The sequence below is a fragment of the Lissotriton vulgaris genome, chromosome 3_1, assembly GCF_964263255.1.
Source record: "Lissotriton vulgaris chromosome 3_1, aLisVul1.2, whole genome shotgun sequence".
NCBI classification, from domain to species: domain Eukaryota; kingdom Metazoa; phylum Chordata; class Amphibia; order Caudata; family Salamandridae; genus Lissotriton; species Lissotriton vulgaris.
In genome coordinates this window covers 1,629,517,072-1,629,542,104 of record NC_141689.1, presented here as the reverse complement: position 1 = coordinate 1,629,542,104, position 25,033 = coordinate 1,629,517,072, and positions in this window count along the sequence as shown.

Here is a 25,033-nt window from a genome sequence, read left to right as displayed (position 1 = left end):
ACCACGCATGCTTTTACAACTGTTATACATTTACCACGCATGATAAAGGCATAAGCATGGTAATTTACAAGCCCTTGAACCATTTTTGCGTCACTTTTAACATGGGAATAGTGACGCAAAAGCAGCGCAAGGGTCTTGTAAATCGGCTCCAATGTCTCCAGGTAAGGGCAGGGCAGATTTACAATGAAAGGGACTCAGTACATTCTGCAAGCCATTTGGCTTTCAAAGCACAGGGATGCGACATATTTACAACAATATGTCGCATCTCTGTGCTTCCCCTGCGCTGCCGCACAAACTGCAGCCATGCGCTGGCGCAGGCACCCTTGCACCATGGTTCAAGGATGCCTGCGTCGTCGGGAGATTGTTTTGTGCAGGAAGGGGCACCTTCCTGTACAAAAGCAATCACTACAGGCATTTTCCTCTTTTAATGCATGCTGTAGAATGCAGCACGCATTGAAAGAGGAAAAAACGAAGAGAAATGAAAACATTTCTCCTCGTTGTGCCTCCCTATGCCTAATCTGGGGAGGCATAGCATTCACACGCATTTCCAGATTTACAATTCCTCGTAAATCTGGAAATATGCCTCGTTCCTAGGGTTTTGTGTGGGAACACCAAGAACAACACCCATGAAACGCCCCTTCCACGCAAAGTACTGCGTGTAAAGGGGCCATATTTACAAGGACAGGAGAAGTCACGCAGGGTGCCTTTTCCTGTCCTTGTAATTATAGAGCAGTGAAATGCGCCATCAGTACGTCACAAAAAACGGCGTACTGGTGGCGCAGGTGGCTTGTAAATCTGCCCCTGAATGTTGACTCACAAATGAGTCGGATGTTGGAAATAGTCAGGAGCCGTTTCCCAAATGATAAAAAACACATCCTCAAATCCCGTTAAAAATAGCCACCAGTTTATAAGTCGGCACATGTGCAGTACAATTCCGTGGATGGGGAAGGCCGTGCCGAGACAAAACTAATTAAAGCTACACAGTCCTCACCGTTAAGAGTATATATATATATATATATATATATATATATATATATATATATATATATATATATATATATATATATATATATATATATATATATATATATATATATATATATATATATATATATATATATATATATATATATATATATATATATATATATATTATATTCGTGCTTCCACTCTTCACACTCTACACATTTTGTTAGTCATCCTATTCTCACATATACATTCGATCCATACATTCCTCTCAAAGAAATATACATTCCAGAACCAAGGCTCTTACATAACTAGCAAGAAATTCATTCTTTTGAGAAAGGCTTTTTAGGAAAATAAATGTGGGTGACCGAAAAATCATCCTGGCTGTTGAACTTACAATTTAACCTACAGAATTAGCATCATTATGTGATGCTGTGAAGATACGATCTCGAGACCCGAGAAGGTGTTATTGTGAAAGGCGTTCCTTATCACTGGGGTTAATAAAGATGTCAGCAAATGGGATGCGATTTTGCCAAATGTAATTGCTTTCACCTCCAATCCAACTTGGAAAAGATGTTAATCACTACACTTATCTTATCAGCAATGAAGAAATCCTTAGAGTCGCATATTTCTGTTTATCCGTAGAGGAAAAAGGTGTAATTATTCTCAAAATCTATACTGGCGAAATTATTTGAAACTCTGTGTATTGAGATAACAAGACCACATTAATGCACTATGGAGTGTGGCTCAAAAGAAACCCGGAGTGACTAGGGGCTGTTTGTCATTGGTTTAGTTGAAGGTTACCTTGCCCTACACTTTGGCCACCATCATGTTTAAAGACTAAGGGGCAGATTTACAAAAACTGGTGCATCCCTGCATGTTAGCAAAGATGCGCCAGTTATTGTGCATCACTCAAAAAAAACCTTGCCCCACCATGGATGCGCCGCATTTACAATGCGGAGCACCATGGCGCAAAGATAGACAGATGCGTGACGCATCTGTCGGCGTAAGGTAGACGCAGTGCTGGAGTTGTCTCGCTAGCGCGACGCAACTCCAGCACTGCTCAGGGGTGCCCTATACCTATTATGCTGCGTCACTTCTTATGCCTGCTAAAAGCAGTCATAAGGCTTTGATGCAGCTGGGGCGTAAAAGTGACTCAGTGAAATCTTGTAGATTTCAGTGCGTCTCTTTTACAGGGCTACCTAGCGACGGGACGCCCACCCTGCCTACATTATACCTGATGCAGGCATAATGTAGCGCAGGGATTTACAACGTCAGGTAACTAGATGCATCATGTTGTAAATATGTTGCATAGTGGTGCATTGTTTTCGCCTCCGCTGCGTCACAAAAGTAACGCAACAGCGGCGTAAAAGTGTCACAATGGGCTTGTAAATCGCCCCCTCTGGGCCTCATTTACAAAAAAATTGGCGCAGGGCAGTGCCGCAAGTCTTTTTGATGCACTATTCTACCCAGTTTTAAAAGGCAAAAATGCATCGTATTAACGAGATATGGTGCATTCCTGTCCTTTCAGCCAGTGCCAGCACACAATTCGGTACACAGTGCCTACACAGGAACCATTGCACTATGCTGTAAGGGAGTCTGCGTTGTTGGCAGGATATTTTTTGTGCAGGAAAGGGCACCTTGTTATTTAAGGTAAAAGAGTAACACTTTAAAATTACTATATTTATAGCAAAAAAGAGAGATCGAATGTTGAAAAGCCTACAATCAAACGAGCTGCAAAATAGCTCAATTGAATGTAGTGACAACACTATGCAATCACATTGCTCGCAATATTTAAAGTTAGCAAGTATTAATAGACAGAGAGAATTTGGAAGATTGAGATACTCCAAACCACTGTTTGCTGATGCCAACTAAAGACAAATTATAGAAATATTAAGAAAATGTACCATACAATTAGTGCAAAATTTAAAGATGACAACTGAACCCTACAGTAGCAAACTCAAATGTGTCAGAGTCCATGTTGAGAGTTACAGAACGACTTATCTCACAGTTTAAAGTCAGAGTCTGGTGATTCCCTCAAAAGTGGATCTCTTTTGACCCAGGGTGGCTTAGCAGCTTAGAGGCAATGGCTACATTCTGAGGACACTGCCTCTATTAACTTTGTATCCACTTTGGCAGATGGTGGACTGAATCAACTTATCAGCTGTTCCACCCACAAAGCGGGTCATACTCTTGACTTAATCTGTACTAACCTGACGGGCTTGGAGGTCCTTGACCTAGTCCCAATTGTATGGTCAGATCACCTGCTTATTCCTTTTACATTCCCCTGCCACTCTATAAATCGACACACTCGCCCGGCTAAACAACAAGGCAGAAACTGGAGCAAGATTTCCCCAGAGAGTCTAGCTCCATGTCTTTTATCGGTCGATTTTTCAGATATGAGTCCAGATCTCGACACACGACTGACTAACCTCGATGATCGGATTACCTCGGTAATCAACCTCATTGCCTCAGTCAGACCCATAAAAACCTATCGTTCAGCTCCCTCGGCCCCATGGTATTCGAACGACCTCTGAGTGCTCAAATCAGAATGTAAAAGTCTTGAGAGACGCTGAAGAACCACCTTTTCTCCCGACCGAAAAAAAAGCCTTTATAAAGCCGCTCTGAAAAACTACAGGAGGAAGATCACTAAACACAAAAGGAAATTTCTAGAAGAAAAAATAAACCGCTCTCAAGGGCCATCTAGGGAAATATTCGAGACAGTGAGATCATTTCCGGATCCCCTAGCCCTAAAACGACCCCCTGTGGTATCACAGACTCTCTGTGACAACCTCTCCACTTTCTTCGAGAATAAAATAGCCACTATTTATGACTCCTTCCCCAGTAATACTCAGGCAATAAAATGTTTCTCTCCTTCCCCTCTTGCGGGTCCAGAGCCTCTGTTTTCTGACTTCAAAGAGATCACATTGGAACAATCTCTTGCGGAACTTTTTAAAACTAAATCTGGCTCCCCACTAGACCCTTGGCCCGCTAAACAGTATAAGTCTTTAGCCTGAACAGGATTTGGAATGACTCGTTTAAACTGGGACTTTTCCCTGACACCTGGAAACAAGCACGATTGGTTCCTATAATTAAGAAGACCACCGCTGACCCCAGTGATCCCACCGATTATAGACCAATCTCGCTGTTACCAGCCCCTGCTAAAGTACAAGAAAGACTCGCTCAACAACAGTTAGTGAGCTTTCTCGAAACATCAGGTGCATTCCATGACTCTCAGCACGGCTTTAGGCCAGGATATAGTACAGAATCGGCACTCATCGAGATGTCTGATGCTGTAAGATGGAGATTGGATGAGGGATCCAGAGCGGTGTTGGTGCTGTTGGATTTGTCAGCAGCATTCGACACCGTCTCCCACCCCCTCCTCGTTGAACGCCTGCATTCGAAGGGCATTCAGGGTCCAGCGTTAGGGTGGATATTGTCCTTCCTGTCCAACTGTACCCAGGCGGTGTTCACCCCCCCTTTCACTTCAGAATGTCGCCCGCTTTGGTGGGGAGTCCCCCAGGGCTCCTCCCTGAGCCCGCTCCTATTTAATATATATTTTTCCCATCTTTTTGATATCATTGCCCAAACTGGTATAAAAGTCACTTCCTTTGCTGATGATATTTTGTTTTCATTTAACAGTATCACCCCCACTACTTTTGACCCCTTAAAAAAACTGCCTACGAACAATTGCCCAGTGGATGGATAATAATGTCTTGAGGTTGAATGCAGGAAAAACGGAGGTCCTTTTTTTCCACCAGCCAACTCCACTCGACCCTAACATCTGGTGGCCTCTTGATTTAAGCGCCCCTCCTCTCCCAAAATACTCTGTGAAAAATCTAGGAGTAAGATGGGATTCCAACCTCTCATTTTACCATCAAGTTCACACAGTTTCTGCTGCCTGTCTAGCTATGATCCGAATGATAAAAAAGTTCATTCATTTTTTGCCCAGTAATACTAGGAAGATCGTAGTACAGGCGTTAATCACTTCACACCTGGACTACGCCAATGGCCTGTATACTGGTCTGTCTGTGGGGCTTTGCCATCGCCTCCAGATGGTTCAGAATGCTGGTTGGCGGTATCCCCCTACGTGAGCACGTAGCTCCTCACCATCGCGAACTTCACTGGCTACCGGTCCACAAAAGGGCAGAATTCAAAGCTCTGGTCCTGGCTCATTGAGCCTTGCGAGGCAAGGTCTCTGCCTATCTTTCCAAGTGCCTGATTCCGTATAACAACTCAAGGACCCTACGCTCTTCTTCTAAAAACCTCCTTACTGTCCCCAGATTCAGGAAAACCCGTTATGGTGGAAAATCCTTCCCAGTACTGACAGCGGCCCTCTGGAATAAACTACCCAATGCCATCCGGTTGATCAAGGATGAACAGCCTTTCCGGAGAGCCCTAAAAACCTACCTGTTCTGTTGATTGTCATTCTTTTAACAACCATCTCACGCAGTATGAAGTTACACAGAAGCGCCGGGACACCCCGTTGGTGTAGCTGTGCGCGATACCAAGATACACTAAATAAATAAAATAAATAATCAGGGGGAAGGTGAAGGGGAGAGGTCTTAATCATTTCACTGTTATCTGTATTTGAGTCACAAGCTCTTAAACAATAAAACCACAATGCATAATAACCTGACTCCAAGACAGTAAATATACCTAAGCACAAACATCATAAATACACAGTCAAGGTAAAAACTCTTTTAAAACCATTACAAATTTCATCAAGGTACAAGATACATCCATATATTGCATTTGGAATACGAATCTCTTTGGTAGCAATCTTGACCTTAAGATATACTTTCAAAAATTGTTTTTATAATTTTCAGTCGATGAATTTAATAAAAATGATAACCTAATACAATATGAATGTTTGTACAGTGCATCTGCAACCCACATTACCCATCCACATTCTTAAATGATGATACCCTTAATGGGTGGAGAACCGGGCCTTATGGGCCGGGCGACGCAGGGAGCACCTTATTCCCCGGATTCACCTGCCTTGTTACTAACAGAGATACGAGACACTCAGTTTAGCGTGGAAGCCAGGTTTATTAGATGCAGCTAAGCACAGTTGTCCTAGAAGTACATACAGGGTGTAAGTTCTATGGAGACTGCCGCTTCAATCCGTGGCGTACAATCTCTTATACTAAACACATTTACAATATCCCACTCCCACACACACAAAAAACGAACCAATAGGAAAAGTTGGAAAACAAGCTATCAGGTGTCTCAGTTTACGCCTCTTTCTCGGACCCCATGTGTCACCCCTCCTAACAAATTAATCAGTGATGGTGTTCACAATCCCCTCTCGCAGGTGGCAGGACATGCTGGTGTGTCTCAAAGGATAGTTGTGTAATAGGAGCATACAAGGAGAGAATAGCGAAGGCCAGTCGAATAAGATAGTATAAGGGAAGAATAGGAGAGGGCAAATAGTCGGCTGAGACAGGGATCAATCGAACCAGACATGGATTAGCGAACTCGGCCAGACCCTGACATCAGGTTTCATGAACAAGGACAATAAAGTTACTTTTTAACTGAAAGGACACGTAGCAGCAGGAAAAGCAAAAGTGAGGGCAACACAAAATGGCGACAGGATACAAAATGGCGGCTAGATACGGGACGAAATCTGAAATCGCAGAACCTCAGTCTCTCCTTTTGCCATTACTCAGGCAATACATCAGGGACTCAAGTCAATCTGGGTCGATATCAATGGCCATGAGGTCCTCGAGCTGTTGCTGTAACATCATCCTAATGCTCCCTGGTTTTCGTGATGCAGGCTTCGGGACACACATAGCGGCACAAAGACCACATATTGCAGGTCCACACTGCGCACAAAGGCAACAGGAGAAAATAATAGCTAAGACCATTCAAGGAAAGTTAGTATCTTCCATCCCCTTGTGGACAGTAGTTCCCAAAACCATCCCATCACAGACCACTCTCCCGTTTCCCGATGTATAGACTCGGTGATGGTATGTAACTTGGAGATAGCTTGGTATACTGTAGGGGCATTTTCAGGAATGTAAACAGAGCAACTAGACCCGATCAATTTACAGACTCCACCCCTATCTGCAAGGATAATATCTAAAGCTATCTGATTTTGTAAAGTCATAAGACGAACCGCCTGAAGCTCGGCTGTCACATTACTCAAGGCTCCGGATGTTTCATTTATGGTAGCCTCAACAACACGAGCTAGGTGTCTGATGCTATTGTCCATCGGGCCCCAGAAAGGAAGCAACCCTTTGGTGAAGTCAGCTGCCTCCTGTCCTGCTGTGTCCTTCTGGTCAAAGACTCCCCTACCCTGTCTCTTTTTGTGATGACTTGAAGGAGCGGTATATGTTGGGGGAAGAAGAAAAGCCACATAACATGTTCCTGAGAAGTAAGTAGGAAGCCATGTATAGGCTCTATCATGACAGATGAAATATGTGCCTTGTGATGGCGCTAGGGGTGAGGGAATCTGAGGTGTATAGACATAGGTATGAGAACAGATACTCCTCTCTGGCTGATTCTTGACATTCTGACCATTATTTTGTAGGCAAAAATTACCTCGATGAGGTACAGTCCAGATTGGCGGAGAGCTCCTTAGTTTAGCCTTTTCTGTAAGGCTAGTAACATATCGTGTTATGTTCCATCCATCATATGCTCTCTTTTCATCTACAGGAATCTTGCTATTCTGAGCAATCTTAGCCATAGTCACAATTCCCTTAATCAAAGTACTATGACTAAAGTCTGCTCCACCACCATATGGACTGCTAGGAGGATATTGCAGCTGATTTTGGTAAAGCTTAGAAAACATAGCCAGATAAGCCCAGGCGGAACCTTCATAAGAGAATGGAAAAACCAAATATGGCATGCCTCTCTCTGTATTATGTGGCATGAGCCCACAAACCCAACAATCAATTGCATTCATTACTAACTGGTGTTGGTGTATTAGCTGAATGAACGAATTGTTGAAGTATTCGGTCCTCCTAATCTGTTCGTGTGCTGAGAGTGTACCGGTGTGGGGAGGCAGTAGCAGAAAAAGATACGGGGACAGAAGTAGGAACAGGTAACGGCTGTAGGACATAAACAATCCAACTTCCACACACTAGTAGAATACATAAGCATATCAAAATACATAAGGTTATCCCATATGGACTAACCATGAGTTTCTTAAATCGCTGCCTCATATTTACAGTCTGATCATTAATTTCCACTTTTGCATCCATTACTCTAAAGGCGTTGCTCACGATAATCTTCCTAGATCACTTAGCTGTGGTTATTAGCCGTCCTATGACACTGCAAGTCCTGTGGAACCTAGGTTACTACTCAGGTCACAGCTTAAGACTCATACCGTGACCCTGCAACTTGATGGATAGTGGAAGAAAATACATACACAAAATGTCTTTTCAAAACAAAAAGGTATGACCAAAAAAATCGTAAAAATTCAATTATCCTTGACCATTCTCGGTCGCAAGTTATATCGAGTCTTTTTGGGGATCGTCTGGTCCTTAAACAAGGTTTCTGGATTAGCGGTGTTCAAACGCAGATGTGTTGGGACGGCCTCCTGTAACACGTCGTTGTCTTCTTTCTCAGAGTTTGTGTGGTCTAGGCTTGCACTACTAAATGGTGCAAATCTAGGCACTGTCTCACTTTCGTTGTCCGCTATACCCTCACAAACCCATTGCTCAAAAGGCAAGGGCAGGGGTATCTTTTTACAGTGCACGCCGTGGACCCAGGTTTTTTTTCCCAAAAACCTTCATTGCCGTCCTTGTGGTTAGTAGCACTTGATGTGGTGGGCCCCAACGAGGTTCCAGATTCCACTTCCGCTGAAAATTCTTCACGCAGACCCAGTCCCCAGGTTGGATAGAATGACCTGGGTCTGCGGAGGCCTCAGGCAAAGCGTTTTGAACCTGTTGCTGAAGAACACGTAATTTAGTGGTGAGGTCATGCAAGTAATCAATCAGCATTGGGTATGGAACATCAGAATATTTTTTTAGGTCGAGGCACTCCCCAGACATTTGCTGGTCCACCAAAGACGACCTCATACGGACTTAGACCTAGGCGGGAATGAGCAGTAGTTCTTTTAGACAGAAGTGCTAATGGTAAGGTATCAGGCCAGGCGAGACCTGTGCTCCCCTGAATCTTTGCCAATTTGAACTTGAGAGTACCATTATAACACTCTACCAATCCCGCTGACTGAGGGTGGTTTGCCACATGGAATTTCTGTCACGAACCACCTTCAGCCACGAGGACTGTCAAACTATGTCTCTGTCGAGCGGGCACTGAGTCCCTGGAGGTAGGTCAAAGCCTGGGGCTCCTCCTCAACCGATTCTGGCCCGTATTTTTAACTTCCGGGACAGAGATGCGATACTGCAAGCTGCACGCACGGCTTCTCCGTTAAGAGTGGACAATGCGACCATCACGATTTTTCCGGACTACACTGCGACGTTTACGAAACAACGCAGGGGCTTTCTTGACGTCAAAAAGACTCTCCGCGACCGAGGAATCAAATAATCCATGTTGTTTCCAGACAAACTGAGGGTTGAAGCTGAAGGTAACGTGTTCTTTTGTAACACCTGAGGAGGTGCAGGAATGGCTAGAGGGCTGGCGGAAGGCCACTCAGCCTGGGCGATCAGGAGAAAATGACACTAAGCGCAGGGATCACGCTGTGGGTGAGGAACAGGAGTAAGACATTATACCGGGATCTGCTGATTGTTATAGGACAGTGGAGAATGGATTGAGGGGAGCCACAGCCCAGATTACGACAGGCTGCAGAAGTTCCGAAGCAGCTGTTTTGTGTCCTAAGGAGACAGTTGTGGCACTGTTGAGTAAACTGTTAATGGCCACAAACTTTTCTAACCAGGGATTTTGGCTCAGGAGCCACTCACGATGAGAACACTATCCTTCACTAATTTATAACTGCTCGTTCAGATGGGGAAGGGTGGGGAGGGGGCTGCGGGACAGGTAGACCTTAAGGGGTTTTCATGTTTTTTCTAAAGAATATCCTAAAGTCTTCTAGTGAAATAAAGCATGTAAACCACATTAAATAATAAAGCAACTATTATAACAGTATAGATCTCCTTGAATACGCAAAGCTCAAAATACAGTATTTCATTTACTATATTTACATATTTCAATAAGACAGTTTACACAGGAGAATTATATTACTGTGATAATAGTCATTGAATGATTAAAATTCTGGAAAACAATTGTAAGTATAATTGATATTTAATGTTACATCACAACAACATCACAGTTTAATAATCCATTACATAGCGCCTCTGCCTTTCAGTAGGATCACGCAATACAAATAGCACATACTTACAGATATGGTCAGGGTCGGACTGGCCTACGGGACAACCAGGCAGTGCCTGATGGACTGGCCAGGGCCAGCCTGACAGATCAGTGTGTAGGCTGGTTTTATGTCAGTTTGTGGATTATTTAAGTGGCCAGGAGGGCTGTTATTAGGTCGAGCCAATCCAGCGTGCATTTGCTGGCTGCTGTCATCATTATTAAAACTCTATTCCCGCCTGCTACTTACCATTGGTTCTACTCCTGCATTGCTCTTCTTTGCTGCCTCCTGATGGTACAGGCAGTGATACGTCACTTCTGTTGTTCAGCAGAGGAGCACCGGCTAAGTACAGTGTTGTTACGCTTGCACTGCTTTTCTGTTGATTAAAGCGAACTCTTTTTTTGAATTGTAGCTTTCTGTACATCAATATTCTGCCCCGTGCAGCTTTTCACCAGGTGTTGCTACTTTAATTTTGTATTATTTATTTAGCAGCACTTTCACAAGCTCTACTTATACCAAGCTCCGTGCTGCCATATGCTGCCTCCAAACTGCAATGGTAACCCTCTGCCTCCTTTTTTGACAATGGCCACTTGCAGCTGCCACCCCCAAACAGGGAGAACCTGATACAGCTGATGGGCATCATGTGTGTGCTCTTCACCTGATGGTCTCCTCTGTTAGTGAGTCAGGCATGGGTCCCCTGGAATGATATGTTTAAGTCACTCTGCAAGAGTAACTTCCAGCCTGCATCTGAGTTCACTGCCTGGTGATCTCATCTCATGCAGCCCGCTGGAGGACATCATGCGTGTTTTATGCTTGTGTTCTTCTGCTGGTAATGGGCCCCTGGCACTGGATGTTTGAGAATGTGGCACTCCCTCTTCATGTGTATCTGCCAGTCTGTAGCTGGACATTATATATGGATAATGTTTAGGTTCTTGAGGTCTGATTTTTGATGGTCACTCAGGTGCTGGGCCACATGGCATATGCCACTCTACATGTCTAGGCCAGCCTGCAGCTGGACATCATGTATGGAACATGTGTGTGTTCTTGGGGTTTGATCTCTGGTGGTCTCAGGTGATGGGCCACTGGTTTGTGCCACTCTAAATTTGTATGTGTAAACCTGCATCTACGTATCATTTATTTATTGTATGTGTTGTTTGCCTTAGGTCTCATCGAATGCTGCCTACAGCTGGGAATTGCACGCAGGTGTGCCCGTCGGCTGCTGGTCTCCTTTGCTGGTGAGGAAGGTATCTGGCATCTTGCATTTGAGCATGTGTCACTTTGCATGTCTACCTGCTAACCGGCAGCTGAATATCATGTAAGTATCATGCGTCTGCTCTTCGTGTTTGGCCTTCTGTGCTGATGAGACAGGAGTTTGGTCCCTGGTACGGTGTGTTGAGTGTGTCAGCAAGTCTTCTCTCATAGTGCCAATATCAGCAACACTTCTCAGTTCTCATACAGCAACATACATAAATAAACCACAAGACACTTTGTTAGTGGAGAAAATTGCTGCAGGTTTATTTGCATAACAAATATGCCAACATGGTGGGTTATCTCATGGACGATCCAAGGGCAGGCCAGCCCCTCTGCTGCCTGCCCCCCTGATAAGCCAAATTACACTGTGACCATCGCCAATTGGTGGTTACCTATTTCAGGAGGGGCCACCCCTCCCATCAGTGGACCGCTAGTCCATGCACTTACTCACGCCCCCTCAAATGGGGGCAGAGAGTTCCAGGCAATCCCCGGTTGCTCAGGCCCAAAACCGCCTGTAGGACTAACAGGGCGCAGTCACTCTTCCAGGGGACAAATCAAAGACATCTCTGGGTATTCTTGGCTTAGCGCCCTTGTGTGCTGCTGCATATAGTACCCTTCTGTACCTTGCAGACTCTGGATCACCCTGTAACTCCTCAACAGCTCTGGGAGTGGCCACCGTCACGACCAGGGCTCCCCACCAAGGTAGGTATCTTTACCTACATCATGCTGATTAATGGGCCTCTCGCAGGTCCATAGCAAGAATTAGGGGACATCCTCTATTAATATTTTTGGCCAGGTAAAAGAGAGGATTGAAATAAAACACACAATACTGAGTATTTCCTTCACAGACAGTTATATCTTCTCATTAGACATTGTTCATATACATTTCAATAGATATCAGAACACATCAGTGACAACTCCAATAATCTAATTTTTATTTTATTTTATCAAAAACATTATCTTTTTTTAAACATAAGCTCATTGTTTTTTTCTTTTATTGACAACTTACCTTTTTTTTTAAATAATTGTTCTATATTTTTCTGTAGTGCACATTTATACATTATTCATCTTGGTTTATAAACTAACAATTACATTTCTTTTAAGCATTGATTCTTAACATGTGTAATGCAAAACCCTTTTTTGGGAAAATGTACACACAAACAAACACCCCAGGAAAAGATTTAATAAGTACAATCACACTTCAATCACGCCAACTCATTTCGGTGGGATCAAGATGTTGGGACCACCTTCCTCAGGACCTTTCCAGATACTTAGCTTTCACTTCACAGGGGAACTATAAATATATAAGAATATCAACACTGTTGTATACTAAAAAACTGAAATAGTTAATTCATACAATCTGAATCTGTTAAGTTCGACCCAATATGAACACCCATGTGGTACTACAGAGCACGTGTCGCTCAACCTTCCAACAATCCTCACCCTAAAAGAGCTAGTATGTATCTTAGATTCCAATGCCTTAATCACATAGCCATGTGATATAGACAGAGATGACAGTTATTTAAGCATGGGCGGAAAATCCGTTTCGCTCGCGGATTTTGCGGATTTTCGGGAAATTCGCAATCCGCGAGATTCGCGAATCTCGCGCAAAATCCGCAAATCCGCGAGCAGCGGATTTTGCTCGCACTGCTCGCACTGTTCGCGTGAGTTCGCGGCTTCCCAGTACAACTTCGCGCCCCGCGAATAAGTGCTAAATTGCAGAAATACGATCTTAGCAAAACTGAAACTACTTACCAGGTTCAAAAGTTCAGGCTCATCATTAGTAGCCATTTCCTGTAGTGCTTCCTGAGGGGCCCCTCCAGAGTTCAGTTGCCAGTTGCAACTATTATGTGACCCTGCTCTGAACCTCAGAATAGTTACACATATGCCACAAAGGTCCTGAATTACAGCTAAGGGAGACAAGCAGGAGCCAGGCTGGAAGTTAAAATCCATTAATCAGCCCCTAATTCATTGTTGTCAGTTGGGGCAGGGCAGGTGTTGTAACTAATTTTGCAACAATGAAAGCACTTAGCAAGTGCAAAAGATCACTAATCAAGGTGCACTAAGGAAGCAGGTGCCAGCTAAAAAAATATTCTGTGACACATTAATCAGCCCCAAATTAATTCAGGTCACTTGAGGCAGGGAAGGTGTGCTTTGCTTTGCCGAAAATAATGTACACTGGACAACCAGAGGGTGTGGTGATGAAACAGAGGGTGGCATGGGTGGGCCAGAGGGTGGCATGAGTAGTCAGAGAGTGGCAGTGGTGACAGAGAGTGGCAGTGATGAAGAAGAGTGTCCCAAACAGGCTGGACACGTAGAAACAACAAGTTCGCAAAACTTGCGACCCGACAGGTAAGTTCGCAAATTGCAAAATTGTAAAAACCCTCGCGAACTGGCAGAAACACGGGCGAACACACAAAAAAAAAAAATCCGCAAATTCGCGGGAATTCGCGGATTTTGCGGATTGCGAATTCGCAAATCCGCAAAATTCGCGAACGCGAGATTCGCAAAATTCGCCCATGCTTACAGTTATTTACATAAAAGATAACATTCATCAGGTATGACAGAGAATAATACCTTCACCAACACCCTCTGAGAGAAAATCATAGAAACCGTGTATACAGCTTAGAAAATCTCTACTAATAGCATATATCGATTGACTTACATAAGAACAGTAAGGCAGTATTAGTTCGAAATGTAAATGTAAAATACATCAACTTGAGTTCCAAAAACGGAGTCCATCCGGATCTCCAGTTAGAAATCTCGCAGTATACCTATAACCAAAGAACATATCATAAGGGATGTGTATGTCACTAAAGATTTACCGTCAGATTAACAAGGAATTGGCGAACAACATCCTCTACCTAAAGATTCCAGGAAGACAATATCTAGTTTTTCTAAGAAGGAAGTTGCATCTCAAGTTGGCCTTGGCGGAGAACTACGCTCCGTTCGCTGAGTTTGCGAAGTTTCAGCAACTTCGCACTTCGCGGAGCGCGCAAAGCTGTCGCCTACTTCGCAATCTACAGCGTAGCGTAGTAGTTTTTCTTCCTCGCCCGCCCAATAGAATTCTCGCGTGCGCGGTAATGACTTACCGTGGTTCTGCGTTCGCTTTCTTGCTTTTCTCTCCCGGTCGCATTCACTACGATGTTAGGAATCCGGCCGCACAATCCAACCCGACTGTGAAAACGCGATAACGTCATTCGGACGCGCGAACAAGTAGTTGTGTTCCCGAACAAGACGTGCACCACGCGAATGCGTTATTCGCGACCCGGAAGAGGAAGTAGGGGACGCGGGCGGGCGGGACAATTGAAAAAACGAGATGGCCGCGCTCCCGAGCAAGAAAAACGGCTCGCGAACGGGACCAGCAAGCTACTACGCAAGCTTGCAAAGCTACGCAAAGCTCGCGTAGTGCGAGAACGGCTTCGCATAGCTTCGCGGAGTGCGGCTACGCGAACTACGCCCACCCTTAATCTCAAGTAGCCTATGATGAGTAGATGTACTGGTAAAAAATTTGCAAAAAAATTGAAATAATGCTTCTTTATATCTTTGAATCAATCTATGTTTAAACACCCTAATATTAGGTGAACTGGTCTGGCGGGCACAAACTAACCTCGTGTGGACGGGTATACTTCCGATTTTGCTTTCGTTTATTCGAGTAAGATGCTTAGCCCTCGACACCAGTGCGTTTTATGTATTTTTATCTAGGAGAGATAGTAATAAGTATGACTCAGAGGTTTCCTACTTTCCTGTTGTTCTTATACATAACTAAATTCTCCATAATAGTTCCCAGGTCCAGCCAAAACAAGTCTAACCCATACAGGACTGGAGACCAGCATGCCCATCCTGGACAGGTGCCCCCATCCTTTCTAAACTCCCTGTGGACTTTAGACTGATAAAACCCAAAACCCCTCTGTTCAGGGATGGACGCATAACTTACACCAGTGGGAATTCAATTCTGGCAACAGGATCCTCCTACCCTGGGAAGTCAAATCATTGCCTCCCAGCTGTCAGACCCCTGTGGTACCAGGGAAGACACACTCCCCTGCCCGGGCCACTGCTTCTACAGAAGCTGTTCCAGTGTCTGCACAATTACACCACCCCACTCAGGGTGGCTTACATCCGGCTGTCCCCTTAAATGCCTTGGGATTCCCATTGCACCACTTGTTAGCATGTCCTGCTGAGTCTGCAACTCGGAGGGGGACCCAGTATCCGTGGTACCCACCTTTCCCAGCCCTTCATGTATATGCGCCCAGGATGACCTAAAAAATTAATTTGGTGTTGGTTCAATGTTACCATTGCCTGGCTGAAGAGCAATACCTTTGAAAAGCCACTCCTGACAAGGCGTGCCAATGCGGGTGGAAGTAAGAGTTATCAAGCCCGCCTTACTTCCTCTCACCCAGTAACTATGCATAGCACTTGTTGGAGTATGCCCATCGCATTCAGCCACGCACCCCATAGGTGACGACTTGTCCTCCCAAACTTCTACTAGTATACCAGAGAGCAGACAGGACCGTGTGAACGAGAGGGGAACCATATGTCTAAATGCCTGCCCTTTTTTGAATATTGGGAATGCAAGTGTTCTTTAATACTTTGTAGCTCATTTGTGCTTACCCAGGGATTTCCCCAATCTTATGGCCCACACTCGTTGGATGACCATTTCCACAACCTGCATGGCTGCCAGCCAAGGCTAAAGGACGGGAAAATGTGCCCATGTTAATGTTACTCAACTCAATGGTACTCGTTTCATCAACCTCAGAAGGATGAACTGCTAAGTGGACCTACCAGCATCTGAACCTGTGACCAGCGGTCGAACCTAAGCCCCTTTCAGTTCCGCCGCTCCACCTCCCTGTGTACTTGTCTCCCAGGGCAGACTTCAGGCACCATAACTCATACTTGGACCGGTTTGTGTTAGAAACACACATATTAAAGGCCTGCCAACCGGCTAAAAACCAACAATGAAGTCCGAATGTTCACTGACAACTCCCAAGGTAAATTCGCTTAACTGAAGCAACTGGTAACATGCCAACAATATAATAAATTTAACTTTAACTATGGCTACAAAATATGCTCTGGGAGTTGTCCGTATATGTGCTCCATCCCCTCCATTTCAGCACTAACAAGGTAACCAGCATGGCAGCCTGCCAGTGAGAAAGACATCACATACCCCATAAGTATCGCTAACTGCCTTTGCTAGAATCTTGCCAGGCATTCCTTCATGATCAGATATACCAAGCGAAAATGGCTGTCCTCGGTCAATTGACCTGACCAAACATCAAACCCACTGCAAAAAGATGCGGCCAGTTCACTTGTCCAACACTTTGCGGACACAACAAATAAGTAAGATCTGACATAAATGAGGGGATCCCGGTTGTACTTTCAAATTATGTACTGTCAAACCTGTGTGGCCCTTGGAAAGATACCCTGAACAACCTTTCATCCTGGACCTACCTCCAACATGACATGTATTTGAGCGCGCTGTCACCCTAGGGGTCCGCTGGCTCTGGGAGAGAAGTGGCACGATGAAGAATGCTAACCTGACCCCAAACTCAGTAGAACACCCATGTGTGTGAGATAACCACCAACTGCTGCAATAGCATGCCAACCCATATATAGTTTTACTTCCCTTTGCTCGGGGGGCAGTCCTGTCCACAGGTGTGTGTATTGAACAACATGTGTCCTGGAAGTACCTATGATTTGAGTACAAATGACTAATTCATAGTACCTGGTGTTTTTAATAACTAATAGCAGGTCTAACAACTTCATCAGGCATCCTCCGTTTAATTAGGCGTGTAGGATTGAGGGGATCCAATGAAATATGGAGTATATCTCCCTTGGCATGCCATCCCTTCAGCACCACATTTACAGCTTTATTCATGTCGCTTAAATAGTCTCCATCATGTGTTTAATGCTAATTAGTTTGAGTACTGCTCTTGACAACATCCCTTCAAACAACCAGTGTTGGGAACCATTCATTTTTTTTTCTTGTACAAGTCGTTCCTGTTAAACTGGCACTGTTAGACCAAAAGAACCTTTTAAAAAACTTCCTATACAACAGTATATCATGTTGCGCAACATGGGACACGGTTACTTCATCCCTACGTACGTTCAGGCATGAAAATACTGCTAAAGGCATCCCCCTTAATCCTGTTTAACCACTAAATAAATACTGTATAAGGGAAAAAGATGTTACCTGTGCACCTTGCCATGGGCCAGCGTATGGGGATGAGTCTATTGTCAGATATAGCTGAAGCACGCTCTACACGGTCCCTACTTTAACAAAGTGCTGTTGCATATGAATTCTCTTCTTATGCAAAGCTAAGTACTAGGGGCAAATATTGATTTCCTAGGCATAAACATAAAAGCCCCAAGTCTTCATTCTATAGGAGCGCCGTGTTTGTGTCTCCGGCTTGGGGAGGAGCAGCTTCATACCTTATGAACACCCCGCTGGCTGAAGACAGACCACTTAACATAAAAGGTGGTGGAATCGCTTGCATTTATTGCTCTAACCTCCTCATCTCAGAGCTCTTAACGGATACCACCAATTCCTGCGAATATCTAGCCCTCTCAGTCTGGAGCAACACCACCCACCTGTGCAACCTGTACACTTTTTACCACCCCCCAGGCAATAACAATCAATTCACTAATTACCTCATGAAAATTATCACGGCTAAGAACTCCCCCAATACCAAAGACATCTTCCTTGGTGACTTCAACCTGCACTGCAACGACCTTAACGATCCTCATGTCAACGCAATTAAAGATCTCATGACGGATCTAGCCCTGACCCAAGCTTGCCCACTCACTACCCACTCGAAAGGGGCTACTCTCGGCTGGATCATCTCTAACGAGAAAACCGTCAACTTCATATCCACCGACGCCAGTGACTGGTCTGACCACCATGCCATCGCCTTTCTTCTACCCTGCTCCCTCAAAACATGGGCTCCTCAACCAGTGCTACCAAAACGCTGGGTCAGAGACACCAAAAACCTAGACCTAATTGAACATGAGACCTGTTGCAATTCCGACCTCCCCCCCTCCTCACATCACCTCAGTCAGTGACCTCAATGATCACTACACTGTTTCAATGTCGAACATTTTAGATGACCTAGCCCCTCTTAAACTAAAAAGGACTTGAGTCAAAGATAGAAACCCTTGGTTCACCGGCTCCCTCAACGACGAGAGAAGATCACTCCGACAAGCTGAAAGAATTTGGAGACAGCACCCATCGACAGATCACCTGAAACTTCTCCGCCAGGCCCGAAATGCTTACAACAAAAACATCCTCAAATCAAAAAAAGAGTTTTTCAGAGTGGAACTAGGAAATGCCCAGAACAGGCCTCGGAAACTCTTTGAGATGATGAAACTCCAATCGAAAAAACTGTCCAAAACATCGAAAGAAAACCCCAAGTCTCTCATCTCCTCCAAAGATTTCTCCTCTTTTTTCGCAAACAAAATCCTAACCTTAGGTACCGAACTCAAAGCTGCCTCACTCCCCCCACCCAACATTGAGCATCCCCCTCCTCTATCACTGCTACCGACACAGACCCCACCCAAGAATCTAGCGCACTGGTCTGAATTCTCACCCTACGATGAAGACTCTGTCGCAAATATCCTTTCCTCCTTAAACCCGAACAACCATTTCAATGACCCACTCCCCTTGAACTATCTTGCAACTATTACCAAATCCATCATTCCTTGCTGGACTGCGATAATCAACACCTCTTTTCGGCAGGGATCAATCCCGATCTCACTTTTGGCTATGCCAAGTCCTCCCCATTCTGAAAAAGCCATCGCTCGACCCAGCCTCCCCAGATAAGTTTAGCCCAATCTCCAACATTCCCCTCTTGGCAAAAGTGATTTAAAAATGTGTTCACATACAGCTAAGTCACCACATCAGCAATTTCCGCCTACTCGATGACTGCCAATCCGGCTTTCGACCAGGACATAGCACTGAAACCACCATATTCCACATTTTCGATGATGCTCTTCAAGCCCTGGACCAAGACAAAACATGTCTCCTAATCCTCCTTGATCTATCCTCGGCCTTCGACACTGTCAACCACGAGTTGCTACTCGAACGCCTCAAACTTAGGATGGGCTTAGATGGCACTGTACTTGATTGGTTAAGTTCCTACCTCCAAAATCGATCTCAGAGATTCCTAATCAATGGTGAACTCTCCTCCTCCTCCGTGGTCCTGGTTGGAGTCCCTCAAGGATCAACGTTTTGCCTCACCCTTTTTAATCTCTATTTGGAACCTCTTGCCGAAATCCTTCGCACTGCAAATATCTCCTTCCGTATGTACGCTGATGATACTCAGATCTACATAAAAATCTCATCACTTGTGGAGATCCTCACCCTGAATGAGGCCCTGAAGCTGACCGTCCGAAAGCTCGCTTCAAACCAACTCAAACTCAATGCTAATAAAACTGAGTTCCTTCTATTCTCCCCGCCCAAGAGCAACTCTGAGATAGAGACTTGGATCAAAGCAATCACAGCCTTAAACTGTTCCCCGACCATTGTGGACTCTGCCAAATCACTGGGTATCACCTTGGATTACAACCTAAACATGAGAAACCACATCAACTCAATGGCCAAATCCGCCAGATTCCACCTGAGCTATCTAGGGAAACTGAAACCCTTTCTAGCTGCTCCCGACCTAAAACTAGCAGTTCAATCATTAGTTATCTCATGGCTGGAATAGGGTTGCTCCACCCTCTCCGGTTTACCCAAGGTCACTCTTGCACCCTTAAAAGCCTGCCTCCCACGCAGCCGCCAGACTACGTACTGGCTCTAGAAAATTCGATCACATCACCCCTCACCTGAAAGAGTTGAACTGGCTTCCCCTCGAGGCGAGGATTCACTTCAAGATAGCATGCATCATGCACAAGGCCTTACACTCCAACTCTCCGGCGTATCTAGCACAGAACCTTATGATACCCAGAGGAAGCAGAAACTCATGATCGGCTAATACCCTCCTACTCCGGCCTGCAAGTTTTAAGAAAATAAAAACCTACAACCGGCCTTTCAGCGGGACCGCTCCAAGAATATGGAACTCATTCTCGCCTGACATTAGAAGTATCCACTCCCTGGCACGCTTCAAAAAAGAGGCTAAATCCTTCCTCATGGGTAAATTCCTCGGCTAACCCGCTCCACGGCCACCGAGAGACTTAGCACCCATGTGATATCCTGTCTATTGTATGATTTTTGACTCTGTACAGTACACTGTGGTACAGCTTTCTTTTCTTTTTCAGTCCCTTAACGTAAAGCACCCCTGTAACATCCTCCCTGATGCATGACCTTCTATTCTGTAAATTGCTCCTATGTACAGCTTTCATCCCCTCCCTCCTTTGCACATTCCCCTTTTGACTCCCCGCCTACCATAAGACCCTTGATTCTGTATAACCCTCTGATGTATTGTTTTCCCATGTGACAACCGTCTTTCTTGTATTACTCTATGAACCTGTAAAACGCTTTGATACCCTCACAGGTCAAGTTTGCGCTCCATAAAACATTAAAATAAATAATAATAATAAATAATAAAATAAAATACTGTTGTGACAGAACCCACAACCATTGGCTCTCCATGGTTCAATACCTTCCTGCTAATAATGGCTTCCTTGAAGAATGTTGAAAATTCTTGTGTTCTCCAATGAAGGGACTGCAAGAACTAATGAGTGTCATGAAACCTAAACTAACTGAAATGTACCTTGCCTTTTATAGAAAACACTTAGCACCTACAATAGTCATGGTACTAGTGTTTTATTCACCGTTAGAAAAACCCACCCCTTTCCCGTGCTCTAGCACCTCTTGTCAGTGTGATTGGGGTATACTAGAAATATAATTGCTTGGTATGTTAATCTGGAAATCGTAATGTTAGCATAAGGGTTTTTTATGTAATGTTAATTGTATTTCCTCTCTGACATTCAAAAGTGGAATCATCTTAAATGATTTGCAGCGTTTATAATGCAACTTTGAATCTGGTTAAGGGTTGCTGCATAAGTTTCGACCTTTGAATCTTGATTTGATTGATTTGATTTGATTTTATGTTTTCTAGAGCGCACAGCTACCCTAAGGCATCCCGGCGCTAAAAGACCACGGTACTGAGGGAAGGAAAGGTCAGGAGGTGAGCTCAGGGGAAAAGCAAGGTTTTTAGGCGTTTCCTAAACCTGAGGTGGTTGTGTTCTTGCCTCAGGGAAAGGGGAAGGGCGTTCCATAGTCTAGGAGCATTATAGGAGAACATGCGGCCGCCTGTTCTGGCCTTCCTAATTCTGGGGACAGTGGCGAGGGAAAGAGAGTTGGATCTTAGTTGGCGACTTGAGTGTTGTTGAGTCACCAGTGTCCTGAGAATGGGAGGGCCTTCATTGTGCAAAATTCTGTGAGTAATGCACAGGTTCTTAAAATTGACCCTCTCCTTTACTGGCAGCCAGTGCAGACTTCTGAGAGCTGGTTTAGCCGAATTCCTCGTTGAAGTTCCTGTGAGGATTCTCGCCGCCGCGTTCTGTGCGCATTGAAGTCTATGGATCACCGAGGCTGGGGCTCCCAGGTACAGGACATTTCCGTAGTCCAGTCTGGAGTTCACAAGCCCCTGCAGCAAGAGTTTCCTGGACTGGAGCGGAAGTAGGTGTAAAATCTTTCGAGCCATTTTTATCAGGCCGAAGCAGGTTCCCGCCGTTTTTCTCGCCTGAGTTTTGAAACTTAGATCCTGGTCAAGCCATATCCCTAAGCTCTTGACTTCGGACTTGGGAGTGGGTGGTGTTCCCATGCACGGTGGCCAAGGAAGGGAAGTGGGAATTTTGTTGGAGGTTCCTACGAGGAGTATTTCCGATTTTTCCCCGTTTAGTTTTAGCCTTGATTCGCACATCCATTGATGCACCTCCTCTAGACAGCTGCTCAGGTTGGACAGGGCGTTGTCGGCCTGGTTAAGGGAGACGATCAGCTGGGTGTCATCAGCATACATTATTGATTTAATGCCAAACGGCTTTACAACATCCTCAAGGGGAGCCATGTAAGCATTAAAAAGTGTTGGGCTCAGGGAGGATCCCTGAGGCACACCACACCTAAGAGACTGAGCAGTGGAGATGGAGTACCCGTCAGCCACTTGGAAGGACCTGTCTTTGAGAAAGGATGATATCCAGGCCAGGGCGGAGTCGGCCACTCCCATTAGGCCAAGGCGCTGGACAAGGGTTGCATGGTCCACCGTGTCGAAGGCGGCACTCAGGTCGAGGAGGATCACTGCCACTGATCCTCCTGCGTCCAATATGCCCCTGGCTTCCTCGACAACGGCTAACAAAGCGGTGTCAGTTCCCTGTCCTGGTCTAAAGCCTGTCTGGGAAATGCGGAGAAGATGGTTGGTCTCTAAAAAATCCGAAAGTTGCTGATTTGCTACTCGTTCGGCTATTTTACTCATAGCTGGTAGCAATGAGATTGGTCTGAAATTGGAAGGGTCTGTGGGATCTAAGTGTGGTTTTTTGATGAGAGCCTTAACTGTGGCTTTTTTCCAGTTCGCCGGGACTATACCGTTTTCAAAGGAGGCGTTGATCAGTTTAGTAAATAGGGGAGCAATAGTGGGAGCAACTAGCTTCAATTTACTAATGGGGGCTGGGTCTGATGGGGAGCCACTTTTGACTTTCTGTAAAACGTTGAGAAACGTTTCAATGGAGATTTGGGAGAAGGAGGTTAATTTCGGGGTGTATTGGAGAGGGAAGGAGCCAGGGCGTGCTTGAGTGGTAGAGGGGGTTGGAAGGGAAGTTAGGATTTTAGCAATTTTTGCCGAGAAGAACTCTGCCATTTGGTTGCATTTTGTGCCATCCACGTCTGGGGAAGATGGAGGGTCTTGTATTTTGGTGAGGAGTTTCACTATTCGATAGGTCTCTCTTGCGGAGTTATCGGCTGAGGCTATTTGCTCCTCAAAGAAATTGGCCTGTGCAGTTTTTAAAGCGTTTTTATACAGTCTAATATGGGTTCTATAGTCGCTTTTGTCATTTGTATTCCAGTTTTTTCGCCACCGGCGTTCAAGTTTTTTGCCCTTTCTTCTTAATTCGCGAAGTTCTTCCGTGAACCATGGTAATTTGGATGATTTCCTACTGGATGGGAGAAATTTAAGAGGTAAAACTGAGTCGAGGGAATCTTTAATCCAGTTATGAAGTTGGATTTCAGCTGACGAGGGGTTGGGGTCTACTAGTGGAACCGTGGACGCCAGTGCCTGATCCCATAAGGTTGTGTCCAGTTTTTTCCAAGGACGAGAAGGGGCTCGGGGGAGGGAGATGTCAGACGATTTGCCTGGAAGTTGAAGTTTAAAAGGGACTAGGAAGTGGTCTGACCAGGGAAGGGGCAGAGGAGTTTGTACAGTGAGGGTGGAGAGGTTGGAAAAGATGGGGTCCAGTAGCCGCCCTTTCGTATGGGTGGGTTCTTTGTTAAGGAGATGAAGATTAAGGGAATCCAGATCGGCTTTTAGGTCAGTTGCGAGTTTGTTGCTTTGATCGTTGAAGTGGAGATTTAAGTCTCCAAGGATTGTGAAATTAGGGGTCACACAAGCTCGAGAAGAGATGGCGTCCGTGAGTGAGTCTATGAAACCCCCTACCTGTCCCGGAGGGCGGTAGATTAGGGCCCCAGAAAGTGTCGTAGATGGTGGCAGGTGAAGGGAGAACAGAACGTTTTCACTATCCAGAATGGGACTATCTTTAAGTTGGCATGAAAGATTATCACGGTAGATGATCGCAATCCCCCCACCAATACCCTTCGGTCTATTTAGAGATTTAATGAGGTACCCGGGAGGAAGTGCTTGATTGATGTCTGGATCTGTGCTAGGGGAAAGCCACTTTTCTGTTAAGAACAGAGCATCTAAGCCCACCTCTGCTAGTAGTAAGTGAATTTCTGTTTGATGCTTTGGGAGTGACCTACAATTCAGCAGGGCCATTTCAAGATGAGCCGGTTCGGGTTGGGGGGATGGGGATAACCTGTAGTCGCAGTTAGGGCAGCCGATAGGCTCGGTTTCTGGCATAATAGTTTCCTTACATCTAAAGTTCACTGGTTCCCTGAGCTGGTACAGGGTATCGAGTGAATATTTCAATCGAGGGCAGTTATGACTAGCCTGGGGTATGGGCGCAGGGCTCGGTCTGGCGCGGACGGGCGCAGACGGGCTTACCTTAGGCGCGCCTTCGGCGCGCAATCGTCGCGCCCGCTGCGCTCGTCCGCTGCGCTTCCTGGCAAGGCACATGGTTTATAGTCAGGAGAGGAGTAGTCAAGGGGGCGTGGCCGCCTGAGGTGGGCGTGTCTCTAGTCGCACCTCGCCCTCGAGAATGGCGGTGGGAGTGACAAGCGTTGCAGCGATGGGCTCGCTGTTCGTGAATTGCTAAGTGCAATGAGGTGATCGTTATTAAAAAGTACAGAGTATCACACACAAGCGTTTTAAAAAAGAAGGTTTTGTCTCAATCTCTCCCGGCTTCCGCCTCAGGAGTCTCGTGGGTCTTAGTGTCGCGCTTTCCAGCTGCGCGCACTATTTATAGTGTGGTCAAGGGGGCGTGGCCGCCTGAGGTGGGCGT